Source organism: Peromyscus eremicus, chromosome 8b, assembly GCF_949786415.1.
Source record: "Peromyscus eremicus chromosome 8b, PerEre_H2_v1, whole genome shotgun sequence".
NCBI lineage: Eukaryota > Metazoa > Chordata > Mammalia > Rodentia > Cricetidae > Peromyscus > Peromyscus eremicus.
This window is the reverse complement of record NC_081424.1, coordinates 31621181-31634160: the sequence shown is the minus strand read 5'-3', so window position 1 is coordinate 31634160 and position 12980 is coordinate 31621181.

The following is a 12980-nucleotide window of genomic DNA, read 5'->3' as shown; positions in this document are numbered from 1 at the left end:
GAAGCCATGCCTGGCTACATTTTGTGTGTTTGGAACCTTTTTTTTTTTTTTTTTTAAAAAAAAAAAAGCTTTCTGAGGTTTTATGTGGAAGTAGATGCCAAATGTTTAGGTGACCTTTATTAAAAGAAGTTTCTGTGTCTGCTAATCAGCTCTGTCCTGACAGCTGCTCCAAAAAAAACCATACAGAGACAATATTGATTATAAATGATTGGCCAATAGCTTCAGTTTGTTTTTAGCTAGCTCTTATAACTTAAACTAACCTGTTTCTATTAATCTATGTGCTGCCCCAAGGCTCATTTACCTCATCTATGAACTTCCCATGTTGCTTCTTCACCATCTCATGGTGTCTCCTCAGACTCTGCCTTTCTTCTTTCCAGTGTCTTCCTAGTCTGGCTTTCCCACCCAATCTCTTCCTGCCCAGCTATAGGCCAGTAAGTTCTTTATTAACCAATGAGAGAAATACATATTTACAGTGTACGAAGATTGTTACAATTGTTACAAAATTTTGAAAAAATTTTGTGGGTGATCCAGTCTTTTTCAACACCCAGAATTCTAGAACTAGCTATTACCACAGAGGACACAATATCCAAGAAATGAAGGGACTGTGAAGGCTTTTCTGTCATTGAAGGTAATGAATAATGAATGTGAAACACCAAGCCACAAACTTTGTACTGGGACTTAGCAAGTGTAAGAATGTTGAGCTTCTAAATTTAAAGAGCTTTAATCTGGAGAAACAAACAGTCTAGCCTTGTAGGCCATAGTACAATGTGGTATGTGCTGTACTGTGGTGATATTGTGGTGATACTCCAATATATTGTGCACCCTAATAAACTTATCTGGGAGTCAGAGAACAGAATAGCCACTAGATAGACATAGAGGCCAGGAAATGGTGGCACATACACCTTTAATCTTAGCATTCTGGTGGCAGAGATCTATCCCGATCTCTGTGAGTTCAAAGCCACACTGAAAACAGCCAGGTATGGTGACACACACCTTTAATCCCAGAAAGTGATGACAGGAAGCAGAAAGGTGTGTAAGACGTGAGGACCAGGAAATAGAGTCTTTTTTAAGCTTTTAGGTTTTTAGCAGCAGTTCAGCTGAGATCCATTCAGATGAGTACTCAGAGGCTTCCAGTTTGAGAAAACAGGACCAGCTGAGAAGTTATCAAGATGAGGTTGGCTGTGGCTTGTTCTGCTTCTCTGATCTTTCAGAATTTACCCCAATATCTGCCTCTGGGTATGTTTTTATTAGAATGACCTTTTAAGATTTGTGTTGCACTGTACAAGTGGTGTTGATGTACCAAGGGAGCAAAGGAAGAAGTACATTTTTCTAAGGAAAGTGGTCCATAGAAATAATTAAGTTCCTTTTCAGTCTGCCAAGATACAAAAACAGTATCTGTCTTTCTGCCTATCTATCTATCTATCTATCTATCTATCTATCTATCTATCTATCTATCTATCCTTCTATCTATGTATCCATCTGTGTGTATGCATACATATATAATACATATAAACAGGGTGATAGAAACTCTGCACACATTGAAAGCTGAAAACACAGACCTCTTGCTCTATTTGGAAGCAGAGATTTGACAGCCTTCAGAATGTTACCTGCTTACACTCTTACACTGAAGGTGTCTGTTCTGCTTACTCAGACTTGCCAAAGAAGGAAGCCTAGAATGCTCAATCTTGGGAATTTCCCAAAACAGCATGCCTCAAGATACCCCATATTGGTGTTTAAAGTCAGCCCAACCATCACCTCAGAGTCTCTGAGTAGCTCTTTCTGTCTCTACATTCAATCATGAACACAAAAGAAGAACTTCTAGGCAGCTGAAGAAAGGCAATAACAATCAAGATAAGGTAACAAGGAACATACAAGGAGTGGAGGGACTTAAAAACTATCACTGAAGTGGCGTATACCTGTAATCCCAGCACTATGGCAGATGAGGCAGGAGGATCCCAAGTTAGAGGCCAGCTTAAGTTACATAGTAAGATATATATTAGTCAAATAAAATACAGTCTAAAACTGCACTAATGGCTGCAGAATTCAGTGAACATGTGAAGAGTCAATGGATTCTTGGCTGGGAATGTAACTTAGCTGATAGAGTGCTTGCCTAGCACTTAGCTTGCCATGCACTTAGCCCTGAGTTCAATGCTCAGTACCACACAAACAGGGCGTGGTACTGCCAACCACAATCTATTACCAGGAATGTAAAGGCAAAACAACCAAGAGTTCAAGATAATCTTCAGCTACAAATTGAATTTGAGGCCAGCTATGGCTACGTGATACCCTGTCAGGAAGGAAGGGAGGAAGGAAGGGAGGGAGGAAGGAAGGAAGGAAGGAAGGGAGGGAGGGAGGGAGGGAGAAAGGAAGGAAGGAAGGAAAGAAGAAAAACAGAAGGAAGAAAAAGAAAGAGACTATAAAACAAGCACAAGGAGAATTTTGAGAGAAAAACAAGTTTAATATATTTTAGATACTTGGTGCACTAAATTGCTTTTTTGCTGCTGTGATAAAACACTGACCAGAAGCAATTTCATGAAGAAAGATTTTTTTTTTCCATCTTACGGTTTCTGATCCATCATTGAGGAAAGCTGACGCAGCAACCCAAGCAAGAGCTTGAAGCAGAAACAGTAGAGCATCACTGCTTATCGGGTTCTTCTTCACAGCTCACTCAGCTTTCTTTCTTTCTTTTTTTTCTTTTGGTTTTTTGAGACAGGGTTTCTCTGTGTAGCTTTGCACCTTCCCTGGAACTCACTCGGTAGCCCAGGCTGGCCTCGAACTCACAGAGATCCACCTGGCTCTGCCTCCCGAGTGCTGGGATTAAAGGCGTGTGCCACCACCACCCGGCCAGCTTGCTTTCTTATACAACCCAGGCCCACTTGCTCAGGGATGGCACTGCCCACCGTGGGCTGGCGTTGCTGCAAGGAAATCGGCAACTTATATGCAAGTGATGTAAGCTATCCCTAATGTTCTAGAGCATCTCGTACTTGTTTGTCTCAATTCTGATTGGTCTCCCACAGGGTACAGTTTGTAGCTTTTCCTGGTTATTGTAGTGATGAGGCCTAGTCCCAGCGTTGTTGGTCTGCAGCCTGTCATGGCTGCACTAATATTAAGGTAGGCCTCTTCATTCCCGCCTACAAGTAACAAGAGAGGACACAATCATGGGTCCTGTGTGTCCAGGGGTTCTAGGGGATGATACTGAGACCAGAGGACCATGAGTTAGACTGTGTTGACTCTGCCACACAAAGGCTGTCAGTCTGTTAATCAAGCAGGGTCCCAAGGCCAGTAAGAGGATAAAGATTAGAAGTGGTCCACCTAGTGCTGAGAGTAGGGTGGTTAGCCAAGGGGACCAATTAGAAAGACCCTTATACTATCTAGAATGTTTCTGGATCTCCCATTCTCTGTCTTTAGTTTTTTTTCTTAGTTTAGCCATTGAGTCATGTATGATCCCTGAGAGATTGACATAAAAACAACATTCTTCCCTGAGTGCAGTGCAGAGCCCTCCTTGCTGTATAAAAAGGAAATCCAGGCCCTGTCTGTTCTGGAGGGCTATTTCAGCTAGGGAGTCTAGAGACCTTTCTAGTTTGCCCATTGAGTCCTCAATATGAGCCAAGTCTGAACTTATGGCTGATTGTAAAGTCTTGTAATTTTGTCTTGTAATATCAAGGCTAAGGTCCCTGTACTTGTGACTCCTGCTAACCCAAGTCTGACCAAACTGGAGAGCATTATTGCAGCTGCCCCTATGACTCCCTTAGATCTGAAGTAGGGAGACAGGGCTAATTTCATCTGAGTATCTTCAACCAGTATCTTTAAACCAGTTTTTGTAAACTTGAATAACTTGAATAACTCTTAAGAGAGATACTCTTTTTTTTTTTTTTTTTTTTTTTTTTTTTGGTTTTTTGAAACAGGGTTTCTCTGTGTAGCTTTGCACCTTTCCTGGATCTCGCTTTGTAGACCAGGCTGGCCTCGAACTTACAGAGATCTGCCTGGCTCTGCTTCCCAAATGCTGGGATTAAAGGCATGGGCCACCACCACCCGGCTAAGAGAGACATTCTTTAAGTCAGTGGGTTTTAAACTTTTTGTGGGTCCCTGTTATGCAAACATTTGACATGCAGTTGACCCTAGGCTACTCCTGTAAAAAGGTCTTTTGACCCCCAGAGTCTTGAGGTTGAAAAATTGTTCCAAGTTCTTTGTCAGATTATTTAAGGTCATGGTCTTATTGCATCACAAGATAGAAATATCCCAATTTTTGGTGCTTAGTAGTTGTGGCCCTAACTTTAGTTGGCCAGTGACATATATTGGGTGTTTGGGATTTCAGTGTAGTACTGAGCCTTTCTCAGGGTAAGCCTTTAAACATAAAACCATGTTCTGGGGTTGACACATTTCAGTTGACAAAACCAGTCAGAAGCAGTACTAAAGGGGTTAAAAAGCAAGGTTAGCACATTTGAATATTTGCCCAGAACTATAGACATTGATGGATTAGGTCTTTGTTTTAAGGCTACCTATGTAGCCTTCTGATTATTAACCCTGTGTTAAAGTTTTGAGTTAACCTTTTGTTATAAATAGTATAGATTTTAACTATGTCTAATACATTTATAAACCAATAATTTTTTTGGTTGTTCTGCTCTGGTTCTTTTTGTCTGCCAATTTTTGACCTCAGACATAAGGACTTTAAAAGCAAGTCTGGGTCTGAAAAATGGTGGGCCATAACCCAATTTCAGAGCCAGCTTTTTAATAAAACAGAACAGTACAAAACAATTTTTATACAGAGTGTAGTTCTAATGGCCAGAACGCCCAGAGATAAATTCTGAGCCCAGGCGGCTGGCTGCAACACTAACAGCTGAGCAGTAACCAAGACATACAGAACATAGTAAACTCATATATCTAGCATCAGTAGTGTAGCAGAAACCAGAGGCCTCGAACCATACCAATGACTCTTTGCAATGAACACTTGCAAGTAAAGTTATATGGATAAAAGGGTTTACTGTATGACTCACTGTGGATATGAAGGGATGGGGAAATGAATGGGATGGAGATGCATAATGTAAAAGACATAAAAAATAAATAAAAAGATAGTTTTTTTTAAATGTTTCCTTAGGTTGGGCAGTGGTGGCGCACGCCTTTAATCCCAGCACTCGGAAGGCAGAGCTAGGTGGATCTCTGTGAGTTTGAGGCCAGCCTGGTCTACAGAGCAAGATCCAGGACAGGCACCAAAACTACATGGAGAAACTCTGTTTCAAAACAAACAAAAAAACAAAAATTCCCCCGCAGAAGTCATCCTCTGCTTTTAGCTGTACACGACAGATTTCACCACCTTGTTTTTGTGCATTTGTGTGTTAAGATACTGTCTGACTGTGTAGCCCCAGTTAGCCTTGAGTTTGCCATCCCACTGTCTCTACCTCCTGAGAGCCAGAATTATAGACATGTACTGCTGTGCCTAGCTTGCCTCCTTGAGTTCTTTTTTTACATAAAAATGTCTGCCTGAAGGACAGTAGATGGGAGAATTCTGTTGTCTGGCCTCCTTGAGTGTAACAGAGAGGGTGCTGTTATCACTAAATGATCTACACTTGACTCTCAGGGGACTCAGTGGAAATGATGAGTGGTAAGAAGACTCCTAAATAAAACACATGGCAAATTGTAGTTTCCTAAGCAAAGTCAACATTCTTTTATACTCGTTGTAATTAATAAAAACTAAGACTAAAAGAGAATATAGCTGATTTCTAAAAGTCTAATGTCTATGGATCCAGTAAAATCTCAGAACATTTAAGTAGGACATGGCACTGAAACATGAAGTATGCAATTTTATATTAGAGAGAAATTTTCAGTGACACCAATGTATTTTTGCCAGGAAAGGCAATAGAGATTTAAATGCAAATGGATTCTAGCACAGTTTCAAATAAAGTTATGGCCATAACACCTGGCACAGTGCATAGTATGTATTAAACACACACACACACACACACACACACACACACACACACACACACACACACACAGAGAGAGAGAGAGAGAGAGAGAGAGAGAGAATACAAATAACACGTTGATGAGCAGATTTGACCAAATGCTTTCTGGTGTCCATTCAAGAGGCTAGAATGGGTCAATGAGTCAACTCAGAATGAGAACACTAACATATTCTGGAAAACCACCTGAGAGAACATTGTATGTGATGTTTTGCCCAACTTTTCTCAGGTATATGTTTGTAGATTTAAAAAATTATATAGTTTTTACCATTTAAATGATTGTAAGGTAATATACTAATAATCTTCATAAAATTCATAGGAAGTCCCAAATTGCTTTTATGGAGAAAGGAAAAAAGGAAGAAATAGATATAAAAGGAAGGGAGGAATGAGATAAGGAAGGAAGGAAAAAAGGAAGGAAGGAAGGAAGGAAGGAAGGAAGGAAGGAAGGAAGGAAGGAAGGAAGGGGAGAGAAAAGTAAGATGTATAGTTAAACAAAGGCTTTCTTTTATTTTATAGATAAAGGAAGGAGGAGAGAGGGGATGAATAAGGAGGGAGGGAGGGCCTAAGGGAGAAAGAGCAGGGTAAAGGAAGGGGGAGCAAGAGGAAGAGAAAAAATGTAAACACAAACATTAAGCCAACTAAGCTCCAACCCTGACCTTCTGAGTCCCCCACCCCCACCCCAACTCAGAACCCATATGGCAGAAAGAGAGAACTGACTCCTGCCAAGTGTCCTACACCACTACACGTGTACTGTGGCATGTATGCGAACACACAGGCATGCACTAAACAACATCAGAATGTGTTGAATTACAATATGTTCACAAGGTGCAGTGGTTTTTATGGAAGCACTTTGCCCAGTGGTCCTACCTACCTTGATAATCTGGCCAGGGTCAATGTAGTTGCTTTTATTCTAATCCCAATTAATAATATTAGCTTTTATAACACATACCACACAGTAAATATCGATATATGGATGGATAGGAATTAATTAATGTGAGTTACACAATGAATACAAGCTAAAGAGTTCACAACAGAATTTGAGAGGAATGGGCATGTTGTCTGTGTTGATAAGATAATGAACCCAAATCTGCTGGAGGAAGGAGAGTGCTGTAGAGGCAGTAGGGCAGAACTGGGTTCAGAGCAGGAACTGTAGGTCCAGGTCCAAAGGGGTGAGCTGATAAGCAGCAGACAGACTTCTAGTCTGTCAAAAGAGGGGACAGAGCTGAGCTGAAACCTCAGCATAGTTGAGAGTTCTCTGTTGGTCCCTGGCACACACTTACCTGGTATCATATGACAGATGGGTGTGAGGCCATTAGATAACCTTGCCAGCTGTTCATCCATTTATGGGGCCCAGATCAAGGAGTTACACCCTTTCCTTGGTCCAGCATGTCAGATAAGTTTTGGGGCCTGGTATCTTTGATATGATTGTAATATGCCCATATGCCCCTACAATCTCAATTCAATAGGAGAAATGTATAGGGTGGCACCCTTTCTACTTCCAAGAACAAGTCATTTATCAGCCTGTGATATGTGGATGGTGCTGGATTGATTGCGTTGTTTCTGCAACAACCCTGGTGTACAATCATCCTCCAACATCAAAATGGAGTCCAAAGCTGCTTGTAAAATGGAGTCCCTTGGGGCAAGGCACAGCCTGAAAAGCCATTGTTTTATAGGAGGTAGAAAAACTTAACATACAGCATAGCCTAAGCTCAACAAAGACAAGGAGTTTTCTGCTACTGATAACTGCAAATGGCCATGGATGTATCAAAGCAACACAAATTTATTACTTTATAGTTCTGTTTATTATAAGTCCAGTATTAATCACTCTAGGCAAAAGTCCAGTTATCAAGATGCCTGGAGCCCTCTGTGGACTTGCTAGGGAAGAGTTTGTATTATGGCCTTTCTGGCTTTATTGGAAGCACACACACTCTTTAGCTAATTAGTTTTCTTTCTCCACCTTCAAGTCCAGAAACTTCCTAGATTTTTTTTTTTTTACCTTCCTCCTACCCTAATTTACATCCTTTTCTGACTCTCAGGAAGGTGAATGCTCCAATTGAAACAAAGAAAATGAGATTTTCCATTCTTCCATTGTGTTTGAAAAAAATGCTAGCCTCTATTCTCATTCTACTAATGCAAAGGCTAAACTCTGTTTACCAGACACAACCACAACACTGTACTGTTTTCACTGGTTCCCCCAAATTCCTGACACAACCTCAGCACTGAGTTGCCACAAGTTGCCAACCTGTTCTTAGATTTTCTACAAGCACTTAGTATGTATACACTCTAAAAACAAAGGCACTTTTCCATATTGTTGCAACTATCAAGACCAGGAATTAACATCTCTGGGTTTTTTTTTCTTTATCTCATTTATTTACTCTGTGTGTGTCTGTTTGTGTGTGCACACGCATGTGTGCCCAGACACATGCACACAGGAAGGACAAGTTTCAACCGCGGACTCTCTCCCTTCCACCTGGAGTTGTGGAGAGTTGACAGTGCCATCTCTGGTTTTTAATTAACATTAAAACCAGGGTCTGCATCTCCCATCCAGTCTTCAGTTGTCCTTTTGGTTTTGTCAACTTTTCTTTAGTGTGAAAAACTCTTCAGAGAGTCACGCTCTGTGTTTAGCTGTCGTTGAATAGTTCTTTCATTCTCAAAGGCTTACTCGGCCATTCCTTAATTCTCTTAACTCTGATGCTTTGAATAGTCCACACCAGTTGCTTGTAGAGTACCCATCAATCTTCTCAGCTTTGAATTTCTCCGTGAAGTATACAGTTGCTTTGAAGAATGTCCCTAAGTAGTCAGTTTATTTTCTCCATGAAGTAGATTAACATCGTGCATTGTTGGCAGACAAGAAAAGAAATGCACAACGTTCTCATGACATCCTATCAGGCTGGCGCATGATTCACATATTCTCATTGCTGATAATGCTTGATCACCTGGTTAAGGTGGTGTCAGCTACGCTTCTCTACTGCGATCTCACCCCCCTCTTTCTCTCCTACCTCTCCTCTCCTCTCTTTTCCTTCCTTCCTTCCTTCTTTCTTATTTTTGTTATCATTTCTGAAAGGATTGGTGATCGAACCCAGGACCTTGAGCATACTTGGTAAATGCTTAAACACTGAGCGACATCCTCAGCCTCGAACTTTCCTTTTGTCCTTTTGTATTAAGAAGTAGTTTACATTTTCTGCTGCCAGAAGTGACCAGGACAATGTTCCTGGGTGGCTGAATCTCTGTTGTGTGACCTACTAGATGTAGTCTACATAAGAAAGACACCTAGAAGAAATTTAAGGAGGCTGGAACAGAATGATTGTACACAATTTTCAGTGATGGCAGGAATGGAGACATCTCCATGCTGTGACCCTCGGTAACTTGAGTAGTTTCCTAATCTTTTAGAAACCTTGACTGAGGTAAAACTGGATCTTTGGATTTAACTTAGAAAATATTTGTAGAAGGAACAAGTATGAAGTAGAGTTGGGGTTTATTTTAAAATAGGGCCAGCAAGCTGGCTCAGGAGGCAAAGGCAAACGTTAATGATCTGAGTTCAATCACGGGGACCCACATGTTGTCCTCTGACTTCCACACCCATGCCATAGCACTTTCACATGAATACATAGACAAATGTATACTTTCATCTTTAATTTTTTATTTTTGAGAATTTCATATATGCATACACTGAAATGTGATCCTATTCATCCCCATTTGCCCCTCCAATTTTCCCCATAATGTCTCAGCACGCCCCTCTGCCTACTTCATCTCTTATTCTTTTTATAACCCACTAGATCTAGTTAGGACTGATCCTATGTGAATGGATGTAGTGCAATCCACTAGGGCAAGGAAAACCTGTCAGTGGCCATATCTTCAAAAACGAAGGATTCTTGCTTCCCTCAAAATTATCCACAACATATAGCTACTCAGTGAGGGATGGGACCTGAAGATCATTTAGCCTGTTTATGCCAGGATATTGGTTGGCTTGATATTGTTCTGGTCTTGTGAAGGTATTCACCAGTGCTATGAGTTCATTATGGCGATATCCATATCATGTCTAGAAGACACATTTCACAGCATTCCTCCCTATCTTCTGGCTCTTAAATTCTTTCTGCCTCCTCTACAGCTGTGGTGACAGATGTTCTGATAGGGCCAAGCTCATTCTCTTATTCTCAGCACTTCAACCAGTTCTGTATCTCTCCATTGACTGATGCCCACTGCAAAGAGAATCATCTCTGAGTAAAGCTGACAGCAGCCTAGGTTTGTAAGTATATGCATACATATATAGAAGGCAATTTGACAAAACCAGTTCAAGACCAGCCTAGGAAACATGAGACCTTATTGAAAATTAGAAGAAGGGGGAAGAGAAAGAAGAGAAGAAGATGGAGGAGCAATAGCATCAGCAGCCATACAGAGGGAAGACAATGAGAAAACTCAAGATGTCCATCTACTAGTCAAGGAGAAAGGCCACAGAAGAAACCAGCCCTGCTGTTGGTGCAGGTGTGGATGAGACAGCCCTGAAGTAGTGAGCATGGGAGAGATGTCCCCATCACCCATCTGTCCTGTGGCAGCATAGGCAGGGGAGAGTCGTTCCCCATCAATGCCTGAGGCAGGTGTAGGAGAACTGGCCCTGAGGTCACAAAGTGAAAAGAGCTGTCCCCACCCCCCACCAGCTGCAACACTTGGGAGAGCAGGCCCTGCACTTCACAATGGAGCCAATCTTGTTGGTGGAGGTGTGGGTAAGCCAGCCCCAAAGTTGTAAGCATGGGAGAGCTGTCCCTACTTCTTCATGTGGTGGAGTGGAAGGGGGAGATGCCCCCCTTACCCTTCACCCCTTACCAACTACAACAGACAAGAGAGCTGACCACCCTCCTCCTGACCAGTTGGAGCACTCAGGAAAGCAAGCCCTGCCCCTCAACTAGGCAGCACACCATAGCTGCCCAGTGGTTGGACGTGAGGGTGATCCAGCCCCAATGTTGTGAGCAAGGGAGAGCTGTCCCCATTATTCATCTGACATGTGGCAGCATGGGCAGAGGAGAAATGCTCTCTTCTCCACCCCCTGCACAGCAGTGCCTGAGACAGGTGGAGTAGCTGGTCCTGGAGTCATAAGAGCAGGAAAGTTGTCCCTAAGCCATGCCTGGGCAACACAGGAGAGCTGGCCCTGAAGGCGTGGGTATAAGAGATCCAACCCTGGGAACATGACAGCAGGAGAACTGGCCCTGCTCCTCGCTCATTGCTCTAAGATGTGAATTAGGCAAGGCAATGCAGGAGAGCTCACCCTGGTGGTGAGGACAGGGGAGAACTGGTAGACAGACCAATTCTGCAGCTGCTCAGGCCCAGATCTAGGGTTATGACTTGGCCTGCCCCAACATCCACCCCATCTATGATCTGCTGGAGCGCGTGAAGGGACCTGACCCGCAGACCCAAAGCTGCGGGATCTCCACAACACAGGGCAACAACAGGACATCCAAGGAGAGTCCTAGTGAGGGCCAGCATCAACAGTGTAGTTGAAACCAGAGGCCTCAAACCAGACTAATGAATCTTTGCAATGAACACTTGCAAGTAATGATATACGGACAAAGGGGTTTACTGTGTGACTCACTGTGTCACACTGCAGCTTCCATGATGAGATTTTTAATTTTTTTCTCTTAAATTGTGTTTTATTTGGAGGGGGGTGCAGGGGTAGAGGATGGATGTGAATGGACAGGGAAGTGAATGGGATCAAGATACAGGATATAAAAGACACATAGAATAAGTAAAAAGAAAGTGAAAAAAAGGGTGGGGGAATCAACCCTGAATGCACATTCATCTTAGACTTCTAGCCTCCAGGTTTGTGACAACATAAATTTCTATTGTTTAAACTTGCCAGTCTTTCTTATTACATCCCTAGTAAACAACACACTGGACATAAGTCTTCAGGTTATTCTCCAACAGGAAAATTGAATAGTTCACCTCAGTGTTTAGGAGTTATGGCACAGTAAACAATGATATACAATGGTTGTATATGCCCATTACATTTGCTGGGAAACTGAGTTTCTGCCTGGCTATACTGGGAATCACCAGCTTCTGGCCTAACTGCTCTCAGGAAGTCCTGCCTGTTCAGCAATCTGTACTATTCCATAGGACACCACTCCCCGCCCCCCCCCCCCGACAAAAAAAGTTAAAGGAACTTTAACAGCCTATGACTCCAACTAGTGATTTTCCTCATGAATTAAAGAAGTTGATCCTCTAAGAGATACAAGAGATAAAAAGGAAAGCATTTGACAAAGTTCCACATCTATTAACAATAAATTCTCAGTAATAAACTCAGGCGTGATGATGCATGTCTGTAATCTCAGCATTCAGAAGGCTGAGGCAGGAGGATTAAGAGTTTGAGACTAGCTTGGGCTACCATCACTGTCAAAGCAGAGCAGCTTCAGCTGCCAGCATGAAACTCACATGTAGGCTGGGGATGTGTCTTGGTTGGTAGACTACTTGTCTAGCAAGCAGGAAGCCCTGAGCTCAATCCTTAGTACCACATAAACCAGGTGTGGCAGCACAAATTTATAATCCCAGCATTCAGAAGGCAGAGTGTTAAGTGCATTCTTTTAACTAAGGGATGACAATGTGGCATAATTACTATCTATGAGGGTGTTCATGACTCTGCCATAACCCTGTAACATAGATCATCTAATCTGAATGCATGTTTTCATATACAGGAGACTAAGGGGGATAGAATGCCAAGGGGAACTAAGGAAGCCTACATAAGGCTATACCCTGCTGCTATGCTAGGGGCTCAACCTTTGGATGTAAATCCTCTGAGCTAGTGCTGGCACAAACAAAACACTGCTTCCTGGCAGCAAGTCTCAGTGGCGTCCCATCTCTCTGCATGATAATCCTACAATAACAGAAGGATTAAATCTTCAAGACCATTCTCTGCTACATGGTGAGTTCATGGTCATCTTGGACTACAAAATGCCCCGTCTCAAAACTATAAAATAAAATAAAGACCTCCCCCCATAGAAACTCAAAGCAGTCTTTACAAGATCCCCAGAAATCCCC